Source organism: Amblyraja radiata, chromosome 1 (genome assembly GCF_010909765.2).
Source record: "Amblyraja radiata isolate CabotCenter1 chromosome 1, sAmbRad1.1.pri, whole genome shotgun sequence".
NCBI classification, from domain to species: domain Eukaryota; kingdom Metazoa; phylum Chordata; class Chondrichthyes; order Rajiformes; family Rajidae; genus Amblyraja; species Amblyraja radiata.
Window position 1 is genome coordinate 60,047,565 of NC_045956.1, and position 25,377 is coordinate 60,072,941.

The 25,377-nt window shown below is 45.6% G+C and overlaps 1 protein-coding gene and 1 non-coding gene across 4 annotated transcripts in view; one reads left to right on the forward strand and one right to left on the reverse strand.

Moving 5' to 3' along the window:
* bmpr1b (bone morphogenetic protein receptor type 1B) overlaps positions 1-25,377 on the forward strand; it is a 424,691-nt gene that overhangs the window by 216,109 nt on the left and 183,205 nt on the right. The window lies entirely within an intron of this gene.
* LOC116983193 lies at positions 5,548-5,739 on the reverse strand. The gene has a single exon (XR_004414641.1). It is a non-coding gene; the product is annotated as a U2 spliceosomal RNA (small nuclear RNA).

Genomic DNA, 25,377 nt, shown 5'->3' on the forward strand with positions numbered 1-25,377 from the left:
CACACTTGAATTGGATTCGTTGCCAAGAGTTTTGATTCCATCTTTCCGTACTAACCGAGGCACATGGGTGAAGGGTTGATCAGAATCAGTTAACCTGCTCTGACAAATTAAATTGGCATCCTTCCCTCAAAGGGCTGATGTAAATGGCTTCCAGTGTACAGTTCCCCTTGGCCAGGCCGCTGGGCTTTGAAATAAATGTTGGGAAATAGAATTGTTGTTTAGCTTAGTTTAAATTTAAAGCGTGGAAAAATGCCCTTTGGCCCAACGAGTCCACGCCGTCCAGCGATCCCTGTACACTAGTATTATCCTAAACACACTAGGGACAATTTACAATTGTACCAATACAATTAACCGACAAACCTGGACGCTTCTGGAGTGTGGGAGAAAACTGGAGCACCCGGAGGAAACCCACGTGGTCACGGAGGTAATGTACAAACTCTGTACAAACAACCAAGCATAGTCAGGATCAAACCCGGGTCTATGGCACCGTAAGGCAGCAACTCTACCGCTGCGCCACCGTGCTTAAGCTTTTGAGCCAACATTCTAAATAACCTGTTTAAGAAGGAACTGCAGATGCTGGAAATTCGAAGGTACACAAAAAAGCTGGAGAAACTCAGCGGGTGCAGCAGCATCTATGGAGCGAAGGAAAAACCTGCTGACTATCTCCTTCGCTCCATAGATGCTGCTGCACCCGTTGAGTTTCTCCAGCTTTTTTGTGTACATTCTAAATAACCTGCTTTCAGCAAAGCTTCTTCCCAAAATCACAGAGTTTTGTTTTGGAAAAGCCATCTACTCTGTCTCGCGTGGAAGGAAAATGCTGGGGTTTGCACCGGAATTCTCTTGCTCTGATTTCCAAAAAGAATCCGGGAGCAGGCGGCACAGTGGCACAGCGTTTCCACGCGCATCCCAAATGGGTTTGTAGGTTAATTGGCCCTCTGTAAATTGTCCCTAGTGTGTAGGGAATGGATGTGAAAGTGGGATAACATGGAACTAGCGTGAAAGGGTGATCAATGGTCGGCATGGACTCGGTGGGCCGAAAGGCCTGTTTCCATGCTGCATATTTCAATCCATCAATCAAGGTCAGATCGCCACTACACATCCACCTGTTTAGTGTAACATAATGTCACTTCAAATCGTGTACAAAATGATGCGAGGAATAGATGGAGTAAACTCACAAAGTCTCTTGCCCAGAGTTGGGGAATCGAGAACCACAGGACATAGGTTACAGTTGAGGGGAGGCAGATTTAATAGGAACCTGTGGAGTAACCAAAATGTGATGGATGTATGGGACAAGCTGCCAGAGGAAGTAGTTGAGGCAGGAACTATCTCAATGTTTAAAAAATCGTTCGGACAGGTAGATGGATAAGAGGTTTAGAGGGATATAGGCCAAACGCAGGCAGGTGAGACTAGTGTAGATGTGGGCATGTTGATCGGTGTGGGGCAAGTTGGGCCGAAGGGCCTGTTTCCACGCTGTATGACTCTGTGACTAAATCTTCGACCATTGGATTTTTTTCGTTAGGAATTAAGTATCTGGAATTGTGGATATACTTAATCCTTAACAAAGATTAAAAAAAAGTAAAAATGTTGGGCAAAGGTTTTGCTTCAGAGTTGTCTGATCATCTGAAAAATCAAGAGCACCATGAAGTCTAGCCAGCAAGAACAAAAATCTATGAATTAGTAACATGTTGCATCTTTCAATAGATTAAAACTACACCTAAGTACAGTATTTGTAAAAAGCAAGATAGACCTTGAAAGGTTTAATCACTGCTGATTGCAGAGACTTTATTGACCCGATCAATGCAATAACAATAACATCAAGTATTCTTTTGAGTCAAATGCACATATTCCCTCATTAATGCAGCAGCTATAGATTTCTTTTAAATAGTTTCATGCAACATATGAAATCTTAAAATGGAGTGGTGGTGCATTCGACAAGTCGGGAGCACATTGATCTTGATAGAGGGAAGGGTCCCGATCCGAAACATCACCCATCCTTTTACTCCGGAGATGCTGCCTGACCTGCTGACTTACTCCAACACTGTGTGTCTATCTTTGGTATAAACCAGCATCTGCAGTTCTTTGTTTCTCTGTGTTGATCTTGGCCTGACGTTGCCGTGCGGCATTTTGATCGAGTGCGTGGTTGCAGGTTAATAATAACTCCAGTGAACAGCTGGTGTGCAGCAGAACCATAAGCACATGCATCGACAACAGGTTAGTTTTAGTTGTAAGTTTCAAGTCCTCCTTCTCTGAGAATGAATCCAATATTTTTGTACAAGACATTGTTTTGTTCTCTGTAGTTCTTGAGGGTAGATGATTGTATCATGGGTGTTGAACGTAGCTCTATCCACAAACTAGGTTTCAGTCCCCACCTTCCAACCTGCTCAATGTGGATCCTGCTCTTTTTTAGTCTGCACTTTCTCTGCAACCATTGTCCCGTTCTGGTCATTCCCTCTTCTCCCTGCTCTCGTCGGATAAAAGGTACAGAGGCTTGAAAACGGGCAGTACCAGACTCAGGAACAGCTTATTCCTCGCTGTTATCAGGCTTCTCAACAGTCCTTATTCAAGCTATGGTACTGTCTGATTCACCTCTACCCCAGTGAGGTCATTGGACTTTGGCTCTGGAAGTGTGTTACAATGCAGAGCACTATCATCTGCACTCTGTATCTTCCCCTTTGCTCGACCTGTTGTGCTTGAGTTTGAAATGATTATATCTATGTATGGTATTTCTAATATGATTGTATAGCATAGTTTGGAAGAACATTAGGCGGCACAAACAAGCTTTTCACTGTAGCTCGGTACCCGTGACAATAATAGACCGAACCCTAAAACTAAAGTCAATTCCCACCTCCATCGTTTTGCTGCCATTGAGGGAGAGTCATTTTTAAATACAGGCGAGGGGCCGGAAGACTAGAGGGGGGCAAATGTTGTGCCTCTATTCAAGAAGGGCTGCAGGGAAAATGCTGGGAACTATAGGCCAGTGAGCTTAACATCTGTAGTTGGAAAGTTACTGGAGAGTATTCTGAGGGATAGGATATACAGGTATTTAGATGGACAAGGGCTGATTAGTGATAATCAGTGTTTAAGAAGGAACTGCAGATGCTGGAAAATCGAAGGTACACAAAAATGCTGGAGAAACTCAGCGGGTGCAGCAGCATCTATGGTCTGAAGAAGGGTTTCGGCCCGAAACGTTGCCTATTTCCTTCGCTCCATAGATGATGCTGCACCCGCTGAGTTTCTCCAGCATTTTTGTGTACCAGTGATAATAGTAAGATTAAACGAGAACTTACCAGTTTGAAGTTTGATCTGTATTTTATGAGGAGTTACGATGAGGGATTACGTGAAGAACCCGCTCAGTGCGCAGGCGCGGCATACTTCCAAGCAGCGGTGTGGAATCACAGATAGACACAGTTATTTGAAGTAAACATAGTAAAGATAAGGAGACATCAATTTATGAGTTTGATCCATATAATGAGGGTGGGAGCGGAGGGCACGTAATCCCTCATCGTAACTCCTCATAAAATACAGATCAAACTTCAAACTGGTAAGTTCTCGTTTAATCTTACTATTTTACTTCGGAGTCACGTGAGTGACTACGTGAAGACTTCAAAGCTCTGTGATTTCAAACCGTGTAACAGTTCATACTTCACTCGCTGCCGAAGTCATTCGAGGGAGGAAGTATGTTATCGTAATCAACCATGAATCTGTTTGTAAAAACAATAATGGTGTTATTAACAACAACAAGACCAATTGCTCCCCCGGGCTTAAATTATATATTTTTTGCAGATTCTTTTTCTGCAAACGATACAGGTTCTGTCAGTGGTTTGTTATAAAGTTTGGAACGTATACTCCCTAGACCACCCTGCAGTAGCCAGGATGTGGTCCATAGGCTCGTCCATCCTCTTAGTTACTGACGTGGAAGCTGTTCTGGTGGAATAAGATTTTATACACGTTAGTATTTACTCCAGCAACTCCCAGTACCTGCTTGAGCCACTAGAGATAGTTTAGCTCGTCACCCGACCATGAGGTTTCCTGTGGCTGACCCATAAGGCTTTTTCCTCTCCCTCGGTATTCCTTATTGTGTCAATCTCTAAGTGGGTCATGACACATAAAACGTGGTTCAGGTGGGTATGCCCGGAATTTCATGACTGGACCTGATGTTCCTGGTCTGTTCTGTTTGGCCGACCCTTGAATGGGCATGTGACACTATCTGGTGTTATAACCATGTTGTCCCATCGCAGTAGATGGGAGAGCTGGCTCTTTGTGTTGATGTAAGGCCACCAGCATGTCCATCTTCAGGGTAGGCTGTTCCAGGGTGAGTGACCTGGCTGGTGATCATCCCCTAAGGTATGTCAGGATTTCACTGACATCCCAATTTGGGTGTACCTATTTCTGGGGAATGGATTGATATACCTCTCCTGTATCTGATCACCAGTGAGCGGTACCCAAGTTGAGTAGGCTAACAGAACATGTCCTTCATTGTGGTGAAGACCTGCCAGGAGCTCCAGTACAGTTTTTTGTTATAGTTGAATGTGTAATTCCTGTTTTGGAAACAGTGTACCATTTCTTGATGCTCCTCAGGTATGTTCCCTAGGATATGCGACGGAATGCTGTCATCAGGTTGATACTGCTGCTGATCCAAGCACAGCAATGGTCTTCCCAATTCTGCAATTCTTTTAATGACCATGTCGAGGATCACTGGGAACCATGCTTGTGGACTTGGTCCACTGTAATTTGCGTAGTACCCGACTGATGAAGCCGTAGTACCTATTGAAGAGGTAGAAGGAAAGGAAAACATAGAGATTAGGTTCCCCCCACCCCTCAATACGCGGGAATGTCTCCATTGCCGCTGCCTTGAGATTGGTTTCATGTGACGTAAATTAGTACGTGGTGATTTAATTGGATATAAGGAATCGATATCTGGTGTCCATATTGCTTAGTGATTTCAGCAAATATTTTGGTTTAAATGTATGTTTACAGTATTTAGCTCACCTGATAGGTGAGTTACTGATGGTCAAACATGTTTGACGACATACGGTTTCCAATTGTTAATAAATTGTCCCCTAATATCGATGTTCTCCGCCCAAGTGGTTTGGTATATGCCACCACTGATGTTGTTATCTTATAAACGAACATGCAAATTTGGTGGATTACTGAGCAAATGCTTCACTAGAATTAAGTAAGTTAATATATAACATGTTTAAGTCAATTCATATTGGCATTAAGTATTACAAGCTCAGTAACACATCAGGACACATAAGATGTTACTCAAAACAGGTGGAAGTGTACAACCATAATCCTTCCTGCTGATAAATTCCATGATAACACTACAGATTAATCCATTTGCCCCCATATTACAGGTATGGAGATAGTTTTGAACACTAGTATCTCAGCTCATAGGAAAGGTACAAAGTTCAGTAGCTGGTAATGCTGCTATATCCCAATTACTTTGCCACGTAGTTGATTGGTGGTTAATGCACCATGACTGATAGTCTTAATGAATACCAGATAACAACGTTGTGGATGGTCAATGTAAATATCTGGATATATATTTTGTTCACCGTTCCCAGAGGCACTGCAATACTGGGTCGATGCGTGGAGTGGACGGAGCAAGCCCCTATTCCATCTCCCTGTTCCAAAATTCAATTTAATATATGGTCCCTAGATAAGGGACGTATCAGATTATTAAACTGATAAGAACAGATACTACACTTGATCTTAGCCAAAAGGCCGAGAAGCGATGCAGCTAAAGCTGTATCCAAGGATAGTTTGTCGTTAATATATAGACATGCCATGACGGAATGTTTCTAAGTGTCAGGGCTAGTTGATTCTGGATAACTTTGACTTAAATGCCGCAACGCTCATCATGGTTACTCCATCCAGGTAATTGCGGTATATCCGAAACTTATATGAGAAGGTACTGAATAGTGTGCATCTTCAAGGTCGATGTCTACCATAAAGTATCCTTGGATCCATGGTAGTAGTTACAAATCCCATGAATGGGTATACCTGGTGAAATACTCAAGTGGTTTATCAACGATGGTGCGACATTCACCATCGTGGGAGGGTAGACCACTTGGGGTGCTTGCTGAATTGGTGGCAAGATATTAATTCTATTCCCCTTGTATTTATTTTTTGGTATATAACTACCAAGAGTGATAGCTTCCTAACCAGGCGTGATTCATCCACCCCTTGTTAGTACAACCCTTAACCTTTATGTGATGGTAGGAACCATACTTATCTGTCTTCATTGGTGTTTTCTTCGGTTTCTGGTTCCTTGTTCTTGTAGGGACGATGTTTGTTGGGGGGTGGCACATTTTCCCCTGGGGCCTGCTCTGGGCCGTGGCCAAAAATGCTACAGGTTTGGCATGCAGGCCCCGAGCTTTCACCAGTACCATGAGGTAGACGCCCCTGGTGGACACGTAGAGGTACTGCTGTCTGGTTTAGTGTGGTGCTCATTCCAGACTCTGCCCTCTTGTGCCGAATAGTTTGAACACTTTGTCCAGTTTTTTAGGACTGGTTTGGTAAGTGCCAGGTAGCAGGATCTGTGCTTATGAGGTCGGCGTTCTCATAGTCCTGTTAATTTCATAGATTGAGGGCAGGTTTGTGAGTTCATTTCAGAAGTTATGAGGTATACCGTTGAACAGTAGGGTCAGGTGTTTTGCCATACTACCCTGCCCTTCTGGAATGAGCAGGTGGACATGATAGCCGACGTCAGGGTACCAAATGCATTTAAAAAATATTTAGGTTAAACGCGCTGCTCAATGTATCCCCCAATAATGGCGGGCACTTTGAGTAAATGCAATTTAGGGGAGGCGTGATAAAACCAACGCCTCATGGCTACCTGTCTTGGAGAGGTTTTTTTTGGAAAAGACAGGTAGTAAGCTGGCCATCAGTTGAGACTGAAAAGCCATCTCGCTAGTGGTGGAGCCACATAGCGGCCACACCCAGCAGCTCTTCCTGATCCTGTACCTCAAGCATACTCCCGATATTGTTCAGCCAGTGACCCCTCTTCATGACCAGCCCAGCCACTGGTCACCCCAAAGCTAACCACACTAAGGAGGAAGCGATGGGCAGTGCCTAGGCACTGTGGAGGGTATGCCTGAACCCTCCAGCGAGACTGCCCCTCACGTAGCGTGTCTCGCAGGAGCTCCTGCTCCAGGAGCCGCTCCAGCGGCTCAGGCGGCTGTCTCTCTCCCTGCGGGTGGAGAGACGTCCCCTCCGACAAGTCGGAAGCCACCGGCCGGATGCCTCTTTGGATGGCTAGACATCCAGCCCGCAGCTCAGGCACTAGCGGGACTGGCTTCGGCGCGGTGTGGGGATAGCGGAACGCCCGGTTAAATGTTCCTACCGCCTTCTTCTGGAGCTTTTGTGCCTTGTAGTAGCGAGAGCGCCCCTCAAGCAGCGCGTCTCGCAGGCACCTGCTCCGAGAGCCGCTCCAGCGGCTCAGGCGGCTCTCTCTCCCCCCGTGCGGGTGGAGAGACGTCCCGTCCCAAATCGGGAACACCTGCCGGATGCCTCTTCGGGTGGCTATGCATCCAGCCCGCTAGCGGGCTGGGCTCGGCACGGTGTCGGGGAATAGAGGAACACCGGGTCGCTCCTACCGCCTGTTGCTGCCCCCCTTCCCCCCGACGGGAAACGTTCCTCCTCGAACGGGGGACAGTTTTGTTCCAGAGCCTTTTTCTCTGCCTGTAAAACACAAGCTGCCGCGCCTGCGCACTGAGCGGGTTCTTCACGTAGTCACTCACGTGACTCCGAAGTAAAATCAGCATGGTTTTGTGCGTGGGAGGTCGTGTCTCACAAATCTGATTGAGTATTTTGAAGACGTGACCAAATAGGTCGATGGGGGCAGAGCTGTAGATGTTGTGTACATCGACTTCAGCAAAGCATTCAATAAGGTTCCGCATGGTAGGCTGCTGTGGAAGGTTAGATCGCATGGGATCCAAGGAGAGATAGCTGAATGGAGAAAAAATTGGCTTCATGGAAGGAAGTGGAGGGTGATGGTGGAAGGTTGCTTCTCGGACTGGAGGCCGGTGACGAGTGGTGTGACTCAGGGTTCAGTGCTGGCCCAGTTACTGTTTGTCACCTATATCAGTGATTTAGATGAGAACATACAGGGCAAGATTAGCAGTATTGCCGATAATGAAGATGGTTTAGATAAATTGCAGAGAAGGGATATGGGGAGAGGGCAGGAACGGGTTACTGATTATGGATGATCAGCCATGATCACAGTGAATAGCAGTGCTGGTTCGAAGGGCCGGATTGCCTACTCCTACACCTATTGTTGATTGTGTATAGTTCCCCCCATTTCAGGGCACCATAATGTTTGGGATACAGCAATAAATGAAAGAAGTCATGTTAATATTTTGTTGCAAATCCTTTGCATGCAATGACTGCCTGAAGTCTGCAATTCACGGTCATCACCAGTTGCTGGGTGTCTTCTCTGGTGATGCTCTGCCAGGTCTGTATTGCAGCCATCTTTAGCTTATGCTTGTTTTGGGGGCTACTTCCCTTCAGTTTTCTCTTCAGCATATAAAAGTCATGCTCAATTGGGTTCAGATCGGGTGATTGACTTGGCCACTCAAGAATTGACAATTTTTTAGCTTTGAAAAACTCCTTTGTTGCTTCAGCAGTATGTTTGGGATTATTGTCTTGCTGTAGAATGAACTGCCGGCCAATAAGTTTTGAGGCATTTATTTGAACTTGAGCAGATAGGATGTCTCTATACACTTCAGAATTCATTATGTTACTACCATTAGCAGTTGTATCATCAATGAAGATAAGTGAGCCAGTACCTTCAGCAGCCATACATGCCCAGGCCATAACACCCCCACCACCGTGTTTCACAGATGTGGTATGCTTTGGATCTTGGGCAGTTCCTTCTCTCCTCCATACTTTGCTCTTGCCATCACTCTGATATAAGTTAATCTTCGTCTCATCTGTCCAGAAGACCTTTTTCCAGAACAGTGGTTGCTCTTTCAAGTACTTCTTGGCAAACTGTAACCTGGCCATCATATTTTTGCGGCTAACCAGTGGTTTGCATCTTGCAGTGTAGCCTCTGTATTTCTGTTCATGAAGTCTTCTGTGGACAGTGGTCATTGACAAATCCACACTTGATTCCTGGAGTGTTTCTGATCTGTCAGACAGGTGTTTAAAGATTTTTCTTTATTATAGAGAGTATGCTTCTGTCATCAGCTGTGGAGGTCTTCCTTGGCCTGCCAGTCCCTTTGCGATTAGTAAGCTCACCAGTGCTCTCTTTCTTCTTAATGATGTTCCAAACATTTGATTTTGGTAAGCTTAAGGTTTGGTAAGCCTAAGGTTCCAACGGTGATGGAAAGACTGGAGGAAAGATTAGGTGCTGAGAGCTCTCTTATACCTGCATTAAGGAAGCATTTAAACACACCTGAGCAATTACAAACACCTGTGAAGACATGTGTCCCAAACATTATGGTGCCCTGAAATGGGGGACTATGTATAAACACAGCAGCGCAAGCAAGAAGCCAACCGTAGTTTTTCAAAGTTTTTTCAGATTTTTGAACATTTTTATTAATAACGAGAAATAAAGCATGAATGTTACAGATAAGGCGATTTGGGGGTAAATCTCTCCCGGAATATGTAAAAATGTTACCGTTAGCGCATCGTTTTTTCGAGTAGATGTGATTATACACAAACAAACACACACATGAACAAACACACACACATCCAAGATCAGACTTTTAATAGTTACTAGACCAAGGGGGCCGGGTCCCGTCCCCTCATCGCGCGGTTGCGGGGGGTGGGGGGTGGGGGGGTGGGGGGGGGTGGCCTGTGGCATCACACACACACTAACCACCCCCGCACACAAACTAACCACCCCCCACACACACACTAACCATCCCCCTTGATATTATATTAATATTATTCATTCGCTCCTTTTACCCCATCCCCGCCCTATCCGCTCATGCATAGCCCCAACTCGCAGGCGCAGCTAGAGAGAGAGGGAGAGAGGGCAGGGGCAGAGAGAGGGCAGGGGCAGTGGAAGGGGCAGAGGGAGGGCAGGGGCAGAGTGAGGGGAGGGGCAGAAGGAGGGCAGGGGCAGAGGGGTCGGGGGGGGGGGCAGAGAGGGAGCGGGAGAGGGGCAGAGAGGGAGCGGGGACAGAGATGTAGGGGCATAGAGTTTGAGGGGTGGGGGGGGGGGCGTGCGGCGTCGCAGGGGATGACTGGTTCCCGAACGCAATACTCCCTCACTCCAGCTCCAGCTCCGGGCTCCAGCTGCAGCTCCAGCTCCGGGCTCCAGCTGCAGCTCCAGCTCCAGCTCCAGCTCCAGCTGCAGGCTCCAGGCGCAGAGCGAGGCCCGGCGAGAGAGTCTTCAGCTATGATCTTTGGCCTTCAGTCCACGGCCCGACTTGCTCGTTCTTTGTGCGTCGCTTTTGAATAACGGGGGGGAGGAGGGAGAGGTGGGGGGGGGACGTCACTCGCTGCGCGTGGAACACAGCGCAGCAGGCCGCGCAGAGCAGACCCATTGTGATGTCATCAACGAGAACATCTCGTTTATTTTCAAAGTTATTTCAGGCGTGAACATTTTCATAAATAACTCGAGAAATTAAGCTTGAAATTTTTAGATAAGGCAATTTCTGAGTCCACGGGATAAATCTCTACCGGAATATGTAAAAATGTTACCGTTCCTGCGTCGATTTTTCGCGAAGATGTGAGTACACACAAATACACACAGACACATCCAAGATCAGAGTTTTATAGTTATAAGGATATGATATGATTATAGTATGTGCCTCTATATACTACCTGCTCTGGCAGCTCATTCTATATACCCACCAACCCCTGCGTGAAAGTAAATGTGGAATAGTAAGGGGCTGAGTGTACACCATTGCAGGGCAGAGTGTTGAGAATTATCGTGGAGGATGCTTGTAAATTAGTTTAGATTAGTTTATTTTGATTTAGTTTAGTTTGGTTTAGAGATACAGCGTAGAAACAGGCCCTGCGGCCCACCGGGTCCGCGCCGACCAAAGATCACCCCATACACTAGTTCTATTCCACACATTAGGGACAATTTTTCAGAAACCAATTAGCCTACAAATCTGCACATCTATTGGAGTGTTGGAGGAAACCGGAGCACCCGGATGAATTCCCATGTGGTCAGAAGGAGAACATGCAAATTTGATACAGAAAGCAGCCGTAGTCAGGATCAAACCCGGATATCTGATGCTGCAAGGCAGCATTTCTACCACTGCGCAATGTTGGTGGAAGATTAAAACCGACATTAAGTTTACTGTTCTGCTTAGTGAGAATCCTTCTGCGTTCTGGCCCAGAAAGGCTGATTGCGTATTATTTGTTTGTGGTTGTAAGGAAGGCAACATTTACCAGCCCTGAGGACGTGAAGTCCCAACCACATAGTGTGTAACTGGAGTTAGATGCAGGCCAGACTGGCTTGCGGATAGTAGGTTGTTTTGCTGTTGAATATTTGTGATCAGGCAGCTTTTATTGCCTTGTTGATTTCTTTGGTGCCAGGCCGCAAGTTTACCAGGGTCATTAATTTCACTTTTACAGTCCGTCCTGCTGGGAATTGAACTCCTAACTCCTGGTGTCTCGTCCATTGTCATATTGGCATGCCCACTGTATCCCTTCACCTCACAGGGGCAATGAAGGATCAGTCCTGTCAACCTTAACGTAAGCTCTAGTTTACACCAGGTCACACAGAACAGCGTATTAGCAACTCGTCAACAATGTGCAGTGCTTTCAGCGTAAAATGGGTCGATGCACTTAAATAACCTTTTGTTCAACTGCAGATTTGGAATAAAAGAATCAAACCAGGTTGGAATATTATCTGTGTTCAAAAGGGAACTGCAGATGCTGGAATAGCGAAGGTACACAAAATTGCTGGGGAAACTCAGCGGGTGCAGCAGCATCTATGGAGCGAAGGAAATAGGCGACGTTTCGGGCCGAAACCCTTCTTGTTGTGTATCACCGAGGCATTCTTAATCTTTGTGCAGAAAGGGACTGCACAAAGTGCTGGAGTAGCTCAGCGGGTCAAGCAGCGTTTCAGGTGAAAAAGGATGGGAGATGTATTGGGTCGGGAATGTAGGTGAAGGTGTGGGGGGGGGAAGGAGGAGAACTGGAGGTAAGAAAAGGCCTGAACAAAGCAGGACTGGCAACAGATGATCAAGAAAGGGTGGAGTCAATAATGGCCCATTGGTTGCTGGGGGAATAGATGATAATGAGAGGGATACAAGGATGCGAACAGTGGAACTAGTAGGATAACTTGAATGTAAAGGTTACTTGAAATTAGAGAGATCATTATTCATAAAACTGGGCTGTAAGCTGCCCAAGCAAAATATGACCTGCTGTTCCTCCAATTTGCGCTGGGCCTCACTCTGAAAGTGCAGGACGCCCAGTACAGAAAGGTCAATATGGGAATGGGAAGGGGAGTTAAAATGTTTGACAACCGAGAGATTGCGTAGGCTCAGGTGGACTGAGCATAAGTGTTCAGTGAAATGATGGCCCAGTCTGCGCTTGGTCTCGACGATATATAGGAGTATTCTGAATCTTGCTGGATTCTAATGTTCTATGATAAAACTGTATTAAAAAAAAAAGGACGACACAGTGGCATAGCAGGTAGAGCTGCTGCCTCACAGCGCGAGAGACCCAGGTTCAATCCTGACCGCAGGTAAAGTTGCTGACTATATTGAAGGTAGACAAAAATGCTGGAAAAACTCAGCGGGTGAGGCAGCATCTACGGAGAGAAGGAATAGGCGACGTTTCAGGTCGAGACCCTTCTTTAGACTGATGTCGGGGGGGGGGGGGTGGGGGCGGCGGGGGGGGGGGAAGGAAGAGATGGAGACAGTAAGCTTGTGGGAAAGCTGGGAAGGGGAGGGGAGTGAAGGAGAAATTGGGGAAGTCAATGTTCATACCGCTGGGGTGTAAACTACCCAAGCGAAATATGAGGTGCTGCTCCTCCAATTTGCGGTGGGCCCAGGACGGAAAGGTCGGATTCGGAATGGGAGGGGGAGTTGAAGTGCTGAGCCACCGGGAAATCAGGTTGGTTATTGCTTACTGAGAGGAGGTGTTGGGCGAAGCGATCGCCAAGCCTGCGTTGAATGACACACAAACACCTATATTGAATGATGTTGTTTGTAAGCTCCATCTTTGCTCCTGAATAATGATGGCACTGCAGGATATAGAAACAGGTGGGGGAATCAAGAAGCAGTGGACATAGGTTTATGGAAAGAGGCGAAAGGTTTATTCGGAAAGGGCAAAAAGTGCTGGAATAAATCAGCAGGTCAGGCAGTATCTCTGGAGATTGGTGACGTTTTGGGATTCTTAAGAAGGGTTTCAACCTGAAAAGTCACCTATCCATGTTCTCCAGAGATGATGCCTGACCTGCTGAGTTACACCAACACTTTGTATCCTTTTGTGTATTAACCAGTACCTGCAGTTCTTTGTTTCTAAGATTTAATAGGAACCTGAGTGAACCTTTTTCACTCAGGGTGGTGGGTGTATGGAACAAGCTGCCAGAGGAGGTAGTTGAGCCAGGTGCTATAACAGCATTTAAAAGACACATGGACAGGTACAGGGATAGGAAAGGGTTAGAGGGATAAGTGCCAAATGCGGGAACATGGGACTGGCTTAGATGGGACATTGTGGTTGGCATGGAAGAACTGGTCTAAAGATTGTTTCTGTGCTGTATGCAGGTATCATAACATTTAACAGGTACGATTACAACATTGCCTCTCATAACTTTTAAGAAACATTTAGACAGGTACATGGATAGGATAGGTTTAGAGGGATATGGGCCAAGCCTAGGCAGGTGGAACTAGTGTACATGGGCACGTTGATTGGCAAGTTGAGCTGAAGGGCCTGTTTCCACACTGTGTGACTCTGTGTATTATAAAGCATTCAATTGTCTGCAGTCTAATTTGGTGTCTCCAAGCAGAGTGGTCGCATTTCATCCGTTAGTTAATTGCAGCTTCATGTTTCACCTGATGGAGTTACCTTTAACAGACACAAAAAGCTGGAGTAGCTCAGCAGGACACGCAGCATCTCTGGAGAGAGGTTACCTTTATACGTTTCATGGGCTGCTGCAGATAAGCCAAAGTAAATGTTGTGCTGGAACCTTGGTGGAATGTGGGAGAGGGCAGGTGACACCTATTTCTAAATCTGCTATGGGTGGTGGAAAATTTGGGTTCTTCGATGGAAAACCTAGCCTGGCCAGCCGTCAGCTCCTCTGTCTGGGAGTGTTTGGCCAACTGAGGTTTCAGCAGATGCTTGAGATTTCTTTGACGAGCAGAAAATCTTCATGTTTTGGTGCAATTAACCTTTTTGATGCCACATCTGTTGAAAGGCGATTGAAACGTCTGCAGATTTAGCTTAGTTTAATATAGTTTATTTTATTGTCACTTATATACTGAGGTTCAGTGAAAAGCTTTTTATTGCGTGCTATCCAGTCAGCGGAAAAAATACATACAATTACAATTGAGCCTTCTCTATCCATGTCAATACTCTACCCCCAATACCCTGTGCTCTAATTTTGCCCACAAATCTCCTGTGGGACCTTATCAAAGGCTTTCTGAAAGTCTAGATACACTACATCCACTGGCTCTCGTTCATCCATTTTACTTGTCACATCTTCAAAAACTTCCAGAAGATTAGTCAAGCATGATTTCCCCTTCATAAATCCATGCTGACTTGGACCAATCCTTTTACTGCTATCCAAATGCACCGTTATTGCTTCTTTAATAACTGACTCCAGCAACTTCCCCACCACCGATTTCAGGCTAACTGTTCTATAATTCCGTTTTCTCTCTCCCTCCTTTCTTAAAAATTGGGATAACATTAGCTACCCTTCAATCCACAGTAACTGATCCTGAATCTATAGAACATTGGAAAATGATCACCAATGCCTCCACGATTTCTCGAGCCACCTCCTTGAATACCCTGAGATGCAGACCATGAGGCCCTGGGGATTAATCAGCCTTCAGTCCCATCAGTCTATTTCTCGCCTAATGCAAATTTCCTTCAGTTCTTCTGTCTCCCTAGATCCTCTGTCCTCTAGTACATCTGGGAGATTGTTTGTGTCTTCCTTAGTGAAGACAGAACCAAAGTACCTGTTCAACTCTTCTGCCATTTCCTTGTTCCCCATAATAATTTCACCTGTTTCTGCCTTCAAGGGACCCACATTTGTCTTTATTAATCTTTTTCTCTTAACATATCTAAATAAGTTTTTTCTATCCTTCTTTATATTCTTGGCCAGCTTACCTTCTTACTTCATCTTTTCATCCCGTATTGCCCTTTTTGTTACCTTCTGTTGTCCTTTGAAAGTTTCCCAATCCTCTGGCTTCCCGCTACTCTTTGCTATGTTATACACCTTTTCTTTTAGTGTTATTCCATCCCTAACTTCCCTTGTCAGCCACGGTTGCCTCTTACTCCCCTTAGAATCTTTCTTCCTCTTTGGAATGAAATGACCCTGCATCTTCTGGATTATGCCCGGAAATTCCTGCCATTGCTGTTCCACCGTCATTCCTGCTAGGATCCTTTTCCAGTCGACCTTGACCAGCTCCGCTCTCATGCCTTCATAATCCCCTTTGTTCAACTGCAAAACTGACACTTCTGATTTAACCCTCTCCCTCTCAAATTGCAGATTAAAGCTTATCATATTAGTTCCCAACTATGCTGTAATGCATCACGTGATGGTCTGAAACTGGACGGAATTTCAATGTATGTGTTGGAAGGAACTGCAGATGCTGGTTCACCTCAACGATAGACACAAAATGCTGGAGTAACTCAGCGGGTCAGGCAGCATCTCTGGAGAAAAGGATAGGTGACGTTTCGGCTCAAGACCCTTCTTCAGAATTGCAATGTACCTCCATTCAATTATCGCAATTATATTTGCAGCAGGGATGCATTTTCAGCAGGTAATGATAGAACGTGCGTGGGCTTCTGCATGAACCTGTTGGCTTGCAATGTATTTTCTGCTCAGCTAATTTCTAAAATAAGGAAGGAATGACACTCAAAGGTCTTCACTTCCTGTTGCCCCAACCCTCCCCCCACCCATATCATCTGACAAATTTGATTTCTGCTGGAAACCCGCCAGTAATATTATGCATGAATTGCTTCTTACAATGGGAACTGCTCCTGTGAATATAATTAAAATGAGTGTAATGACACTTAACACAGTCGGCAGAACAACAAAACTCTTTAAATAAAAGGGATTGCAGATCATGTTAATGTTTTCAGTGGAAAGTTGGCAGCTGTTCAAGACACTGAGTTTTTAGTAAGGGGGATGTTTCCAACTGTGTGTAGGATAGTGTTAGTGTGCGGGGATCGATGGACAGCCTCGACTCGGTGGGTTAAAGAGCCTGTTTCTGCGCTGCATCTCTAAACTAAACTAAAAGAGGTGAAACTGCGGTGAAATGCTGTCTGCCTTGGTCCACTGAGGGTACAGATGGGACTTTGTTTGTACAGCAATAATCCGTTTGTCCAGTCCAAAAACAAAACGGGCTATATTGCGTTTGTCCCACACCCCTCTAAACCTGACCTATCCACTTACCATGTCTACATGTTACTCAAAAATGTTGCAATACCACCTACCTCAACTACCTCCTCTGGTAGCTCGTTCCATTCACCTACCACCCTTTATGTGGAAAATCACCTCTTTAACCATCCCTTGTAAAACCACCTCTTATAAATACACCTTTGTAATGTAAAGTATGGCTGTGTATTCTCTGTTACATGAATTTGCTTGGTTTCACCAGCTTTGTAACACCACTGAGGCTTCTGTGGCTTCTCTGCACATTTTCTTACATCCAGGGTCTATTTTGGTCCCATTAGTTCCTCTTCATCTGCAGAAGTTGCAGGATTGTGACTCCTTTTTAGCGCTATTGCATCTGTAGCTATAGGGTCGGGGGGATTGTGTCTGTGGAACTCCAGACAGGAACTATTTTCCCTTGTGTTTTTTTCCATCATGGTTTGCATATGTATAAGACCATGAGAGAAATAGATCGGGTAAATGCACAGAGTATTTTACCCAAAGTAGGGGAATTGAGCACCAGAAGACATAGTATTAGGGTGAGGGTGATAGAAAGATTTAATAGGAACCTAAGCAGCAACTTTGTTACACAAAGGGCAGTGAGTGTATGGAACGAGCTGCCGGAGCAGATAGTTGGGGCAGGTACTATCGCAATATTTGAGAAATATCATGAGAGAAATAGGTCGGGTAAATGCACTGTATTTTACCCCAAGTAGGGGAATTGAGAACCAGACGACATCGTTTTATGGTGAGTTGGGGGAAGATATATTAGGAACCTGAGGGGAACTTTTTTACAGAAAGGGTGGGTGTATGAAACAAGCTGCCGGAGGAGGTAGTTGATGCAGTTACTATCACAATGTTTCAAAAACACTTGGACAGGTACATGGATAGGATTGGTTTAGAGGGTCGTGGACCAAGCGTGGGCAGGTGGGACTAGTGTAGATGGGATATGTTGGTCGGCGTGGGCAAGTTTGGCTGAAGGGCATGTTTCCCCACTGTATGACTCCAGGGCTCTATTCTGATGGAGCCAGTACCACAGAAAGGTGCTATGTTCCACAGTGTAACTGTATGTTTATCACAGCCCCCACTAACACCATCAGGAGCTCAGGCAATGATTTGGGGCAGCACAATAGTGCTAACCTCTGTAACTATCAACTTTTATGGACTGTGTCTTTGCTTGCACTACGAACTTTGTGGGGTCTTTTGCACTTGTATTACAGTTGTCAATTATTTGAATTTTATTAAGAAATATTCTATATTTTCTGTAGGCTGTTGCATTGACAGGCCTGTTAAGCCGCTGCAAATATGAATGTCATTGTTCTGTTGTTTGTACATATGATAATTACACATGCTTGATGCTTAATGGAGGCACAATGGCACAGTGGTAGAGATATCAGCAAAATTAGCATCACCTTGTTAGCCAGAAGATTGGTTGCGCCTATGTTTTGTTTCCAGCCAATCTTCTGTCCGCACGTAAGTTTTAGCCCCCACATTATTATCTTCTTCTTTATCTGTTCCCCATATCTATTTCTTTATATAAGAGTCGTAGTGACACACAGGGCGGCACAGTGGTGCAGCGGTAGAGTTGCTGACTTACCGCGCCAGAGACCCGGGTTCGATCCTGACTACGGGTGCTGTCTGTACAGAGGTTTGTACCTTCTCCCCTGGGCTTTCTCCGGGTGCTCCGGTTTCTTCCCACACTACAAAAACGTACAGATTTGTAGGTTAATTGGCTTGGTAAAATTGGAAATTATCCCAGATGTGTGTAGGATTGTGTTAGTCCAGATTCAGATTCAGATTCAATTTTAATTGTCATTGTCAGTGTACAGTACAGAGACAACGAAATGCATTAGACAACGAAATGCATTGTGCGGGGATCGCTGGTCGGCTTGGACTCGGTGAGCCGATGGGCCTGTTTCAGCATTGTATCTCTAAACATAACTAAACTAAACTCACCTGAGCATGAGTGAACCGGACCGGTTGCTATAACAATTTTCATGGATTTGTATTTAAAGTTACTTGTACTAATTTTTTGAAATTCCAGATTTGTTTAATTACTTGAATTTAAGATCCCTTCCTGCTGTTGTCTTGGATTCAAACTCATCTGGTTGTCATCTTTTAAAATTCCATCTGTTCCAGAATGCTTCCTGTCGATCTGAATGAGGTGTATAAGATCCTGAGTGGATATATAGTGTAGATGCAGAGGATCTGGGGTGACGGAGGAACTGAAGGAAGTCCACATTAGGCAGGAAATGGTGTTGGATAGACTGATGGGACTGGAGGCTGATAAATCCCCAGGGCCTGATGGTCTGCATCCCAGGGTACTTAAGGAAGTGGCTCTAGAAATCGTGGATGCATTGGTGATAATTTTCCAATGTTCTATGGACTCAGGATCAGTTCCTGTGGATTGGAGGGTAGCTAATGTTATCCCACTTTTTAAGAAAGGTGGGAGAGAGAAAACAGGGAATTATAGACCATTTAGCCTGACATCGGTGGTGGGGAGGATGCTGGAGTCAATTATAAAAGATGAAATAGCCGCACATTTGGATAGCAGTAACAGGATCGGTCCGAATCAGCATGAATTTACGAAGGGGAAATCACACTTGACTAATGTGGATTTCCTTCAGTTCCTCCGTCACCCCAGATCCTCTGGCCACTACTATATCAGGAATATTGTGTGCAATTTTGGTCCCCTAATTTGAGGAAGTACATTCTTGCTCTTGAGGGAGTGCAGCGTAGGTTTACCAGGTTAATTCCCGGGATGGCGGGACTGTCATATGCTGAGAGAATGGAGCGGCTAGGCTTGTACACTCTGGAGTTTAGAAGGATGAGAGGAGATCTCATTAAAACATATAACATTGTTAAGGGTTTGGACGCGCTAGAGGCAGGAAACATGTTCCCGATGTTGGCGGAGTCCAGAACCAGGGGCCACAGTTTAAGAATAAGGAGTAAGCCATTTAGAACGGAGACGAGGAAACACTTTTTCTCACAGAGGGTTGAGAGTCTGTGGAATTCTCTGCCTCAGAGGGCGGTGGAGGCCGGTCCTGTGGATGCTTTCAAGAGAGAGCTAGATAGGGTTTTTAAAAATAGCGGAGTCAGGGGATATGAGGAGAAGGCAGGAATGGGGTACTGATTGGGGATGATCAGCCATGATCACATTGAATGGCGGTGCTGGCTCGAAGGGCCGAATGGCCTACTCCTGCACCTATTGTCTGTTGTCTATTGTCTATTAGAGTAGGGGAATCAAGAACCAGAGGACATAGGGTGAAGGGGAGAGAGGCGATACAACCCTGAGTGGCAACCTTTTTACTCAGTGTGGACTGTGCATACTGTCAGAAGACATAGTTGAGGCAGATACTAGAACAGCATGTAAATCTTTCCCCCCTCACCTTAAATCTATGTCCTTGAGCTCTCGATTCCCCTACTTTGAGTAAAATAATGTACATTCACCATATCTATTCCTCTCATGATCTTGTACACTTCTAAAAGATCACCCCTCAGCCTCCTGCGCTCCAAGGAATAAAGTCCTCACCTCTCCCTATAGCTCAGGCCCTCGATTCCTGGCCACATCCTGGTTCATCTCTTTCTGCACCCACCCGTTCCAGTTAGTTCTCCAGTGATGCTGCCTGACCCGTTGAGTTCCTCCGACACTTTGTGTCCTTTATCAGCAGAGGTCATTCTGCTGCCACCCTCTTAATTGGCATCAATTATCGTGTGTGCGTTTTTGTTAAATCGAACACACATTCCAGGGTGCGGTTTCTTTTCACAGATTTTCTTTTCTCACTCTCTGCGATCCGAGACAGATCACGGAGAGGTCAGGTGTTGCGTGTTTCAAACTCCTTTCATGCAACAGTTCATTCCAATTTGTCCCCTTAATTGTGAGTCGGTGTCGGGAGGCTGGGTGTCTGGAGAAGTCTGCGCGGCCATCCCCATTCACCGCGCTCTGGTGTTAATTGCATCTCCATTCTTGCACTAATGAGTGAGCCAAGGCGGAAAGGAAGCTCCAGTCAGTCCCCTTCACTTAATCTTCATCAGCCCTCAACACCGAGGCCCCTTGATTGATCTGCTTTGTGAAACGGCCGGACTGTGAGAAAATGTCAGGCTTTTGTTAATCCAGTTGTCTATCCAAGTGTGGAATTGTTGTTGGAGGCTTATCCATATCGATGGATGATATGCTGCTCTGTGTGGGTTATTGCCACGTGTGCCGGGGTACAGTGGAAAGCTGTTTTTGTTGCCTGCTATCCAGTCGGTGGAAAGACAATGCATGGTTACAATCGAGCCATCCACAGTGTACAGATACAGGATAAAGGGAATAACGTTTAGTTCCCATTAAATCTTTTGGGCCAGTACTCTTCTCCAGACCAAAGATAGAAACAAAATGCTGGAGTAACTCAGCGGGACAGGCAGCATCTCTGGGGAGAAGAAATGGGCGACGTTTTGTGTCAAGATCTTTCTTCAGACTGATGACATTTCGGGTCAAGACACTTCTTCAGACTGATGATGTTTCAGGTCGAGACCCTTCTTCACACTGATGACGTTTCAGGTCGAGACCCTTCTTCAGACTGATGACGTTTCAGGTCGAGACCCTTCTTCACACTGATGATGTTTCAGGTCGAGACCCTTCTTCACACTGATGATGTTTCAGGTCGAGACCCTTCTTCAGACTGATGATGTTTCAGGTCGAGACCCTTCTTCAGACTGATGATGTTTCAGGTCGAGACCCTTCTTCAGACTGATGATGTTTCAGGTCGAGACCCTTCTTCAGACTGATGATGTTTCAGGTCGAGACCCTTCTTCAGACTGATGATGTTTCAGGTCGAGACCCTTCTTCAGACCAATAGTCTGAATCAGAAGAAGGGTCTTGACCCACAACGTTATCTGTCCACGTTCTCCAGAGATGCTGCCTGACCCGCTGATTTACTCCAGCGCTTTTTTTTATAAACTAGCATCTGCAGTTCCTTGCATCTGCACAGAAGCCTCACACGAGAGGCAGATGGAGCGTACCATCTCACAAACGGCCCACCTCCTTCCCCATCACTGCGGGGGTCTATGTTTCCCACATTAGCTTCGTCACTCACTGAGAACCGACAGAACTGAAGTGTAACCGAGGCCACCTTGCTCCTGAGGGACTAACTAAGAAGAAGCTGGATCCAGATGATGAAACTTGAGGCATGGCAATGGGTTACAAGACAGTAATTAAATTGAGTGGTCCTGATAATATCATAAACCACAGACAAGTAGCACCAGTGGTTCATGTCTGTCACCAGAAACCCACGATTCAATTACTGCCTGAAGCTTGCTGGCATCCTCCACAACACACGATTCACAATATATTTACAGTGAGTTTTGGTTTTAGAGATGCAGCGTGGAAACAGGCCCTTCGGCCCACCGAGTCTGTGCCAACCAACCAGCGATCATCCGTACATTAGTTCTCTCCTCCACAGCGATCATCCCGTATGCTGGCACTATCCTACACACTAGGGACAATTTACAATTTACAGAAGCTAATTAACCTACAAATCTGCACATCTTTGGAATGTGGGAGCACCTGGAGAAAATCCATACGGTTACAGGGAGAACGTACAAACTCTGTACGGACAGCCCCCGTAGTCAGGATCGATCTTGGGTCTCTGGCGCTATAAGGCAGCAAATCTACCGCTGTGCCACCATGCCGCCTGAATTGTTCACATTAATCTCTTGCAGTAATTCTTTGCTCCGTCTATTTCTCTTGGCCATGGAATATTAATGCGTAGGAAGGAACTGCAGATTCTGGTTTGTGGGATTTGGGCAGTAAAGGCGTTTCATGTTACTGTTATTGTGACATACTTTTATTTAATAATAAAACAGACTTATTTAATATTTGAATTTAAATTTCATCTGCTGCTGTGCTATGGTGAACTCCCATCACGAGAACAATGAATGGTAGAGTTGCTGCCTTACAGTGCCAGAGACCTGGGTTTGATCCTCACCACTGGTGCTGTCTGAACGGAGTTTGTACGTTCTCCCCGAGACCGCGTTGGTTTTATCCGACACGGGTCCTCCGGTTTCCTCCCACATTCCAAGGCGTACAGGTTTGTAGGTTAACGGGCTTTAGTAAAGATTGTAAATTGTCCCTAGTGCGTAGGATAGTATTAGTGGTATCACTGGTTGATGCGGACTTGGTGGGTTGAAGGGCTGAAGGGCCTGTATCCGTGCTGAATCTCTAAAATCCTGCAAAAATAAATAAAAATCAATTGTCCGGAAATGTGGCCACAAGTCCAGTAACTTAACCACACTGCCACTGTACCTCTGACCCCCCTCGCAGCAGCTGGGAGCTTTAATTGCTAGTCATTATATGGGTAGACAAATAAGGTCCCATGGAAGTACTTTCACAACAGTGGGCTGTTGTAAAATTCCATCTGGTTCACTCACGAAAGGAAATCTGCTATTCTTGCCCAATCCCCCGACCCACCAATGCAGTTCACTAAAAAATAATCTAAGAAACAGCATTCCAAGATGTGCAATAATGTAGGAACTCTCACTCGATTTGAACACGTTAACAAAATATTTATGTGTAGGAAAGTACTGCGGATAGATGGATAGGAAAGGTTTAGAGGGATATGGAACAAACATGGGCAGGTGGGACTATCTCTGATGGGGCATCTTGGTAACCATGGATGAGTTGGGCCGAAAGGCCTGTTTCCATGCTGTATGACTCTATGGCTATGACCATGACGAAAAGAAAACCTGAATACTGTTTGGTGTAATGGAAGAAATGTTGGAGTAGAGATTTAAAAGAGTGGAGAGATTATAATGCGTGATTGCAAATCCACTTCTGTGTCCAGCGCACAGAGTCGCTGGGTTGGGCGCCATCTTGGATCAGTCCACGTTTTGTTGTCTACAAGAACAAAATACTGATTTTACACTCCTGGAAAAAGAATGGCGTGTTGTACAGCCTTTTTCACCATCGCAGGACACTCCAGAGCACTTTACCACCTTTGAAACTTTTTATGTTGTTGCCATTGTTATAGTCCAGGGAATGTAGCAGCCAATTAATGCACAGTAGGTTCCCATGGGACTAGATGTGACAATGACCAGATACGCTTTAATGCACTGGTTACTGCATCATGGAGTTGTACAGCTCAGAAATGGGTCCTTCAACCCATCAGATCCATGCTGACCTTTTTGTCCATCTAAATTCGGGAGGCACAGTGGCGCAGTGGTAGAGTTGCTGCCTCACAGCGCCAGAGACCTGAGTTCGATCCTGTCTGTATGGAGTTTGTATGTTCTCCCTGCGATCGCATGGATTTTCTCCGGATGCTGCAGTTCCCTGTCGCACTCCAAAGACATGCAGAAGTGTCGGGTGGTTGGCTTCTGTAAATTGCCCCCGACTGTGTAGGGAGTGGATGAGAATGTGGGACAACATAGAACTGTTGTGAACGGTTGATCGATGGCCGGCGTGGACTCAGTGGGCCAAAGGGCCTGGTTTCCCACTGTATCTCCAAACTAATAAACCTTGAAACAATGGCCTCTTGTTTTTGACACCCCAACCATTGGGGAAAGAATCTGGCGATCCTCCGACCTACGCCTCTTATCATTTTATATACCTCTACTAATTTTCCCCACCTTGGCTTTAGGGACAACAAACCTACACTGCCCAATCTCTCCCCACAACTAGGAAGTGCTCCAACCATCCAGGCATTATCTTGGTGAAACTCCTCATCACTCTAGAGCAACCACTTCTTCCTTCTAAAAGTTGAATCATTTATTTTCACATGTAGCAAGTTAGATTGAAAAGGATTTGTTGCATGCTAACCAGACAATGGAAAGACTATACATGATTGCAGTCGAGCCATCTATGGTGTACAGATACATGAACGATACATGAAAGGCAATAACGTTGAGTGCAAGATCCAGTAAAGTCCGATTAAAGATAGTCCAAGGATCTCCAATAGTGATGCCGCATAGTGAGCCCTTCGGCCCACTAATTCCACGGTGACCATCGATCGCCTGTTCACACTAGTTCTCTGTTATCCAACTTTCCTAGGCACGTCCTACACACCAGGCGCAATTTTAACAAGGCCAATTAACCTACAAACCTGCACGTCTTTGGGATGTGGGAGGAAACCAGAGTGCATGGAGGAAACTCCACGCGGTCGTTGAGGAGAACATCAAACTCCACACAGACAGCACCTGAGGTCAGGATCGAACCCGGGTTTCTGACGCCATGAGGCAGCAGCTCTACCAGCCACAGGGTGACCAGAAATGCGCACTGGAATTTAGTGAACCAAATTGTCCAGAACACAGGACTCACTTCTGTTCTGAAGGGGTCTCGTGGGTTCATTTACATCCACTCAAGAGAGAACTCACAGCGCCAGAGATCCAGGTTCGATCCTGATCAAGGGAGCTCTCTGTGCAAAGTTTGCACATTCTCCCAGTGGGTTTTCTTCGGGTTCTCCGGTTTCCTCCCACATCCCAAAGATATGCAAATTTATAGGTTAATGGGCATCTGTAAAATTCCCCCTAGTGAGTATGATACAAAACTGGGATAACATGGAACTAATGTTGTACAGGGTCTTGGTGAGACCACACCTGGAGTATTGAGCACAGTTTTGGTCTCCTAATCTGAGGAAAGACATTCTTGCCATAGAGGGAGTACAGAGAAGGTTCTCCAGACTGATTCCTGGGATGTCAGGACTTTCATATGAAGAAAGACTGGATGGACTCGGCTTGTACTCACTAGAATGCAGGAAGATTGTTCCCGATGTTGGGGAAGTCCAGAACAAGGGGTCACAGTTTAAGGATAAAGGGGAAATCTTTTAGAACTGAGATGAGAAAAACATTTTTTACACAGAGTGGCGAATCTCTGGAATTTTCTGCCA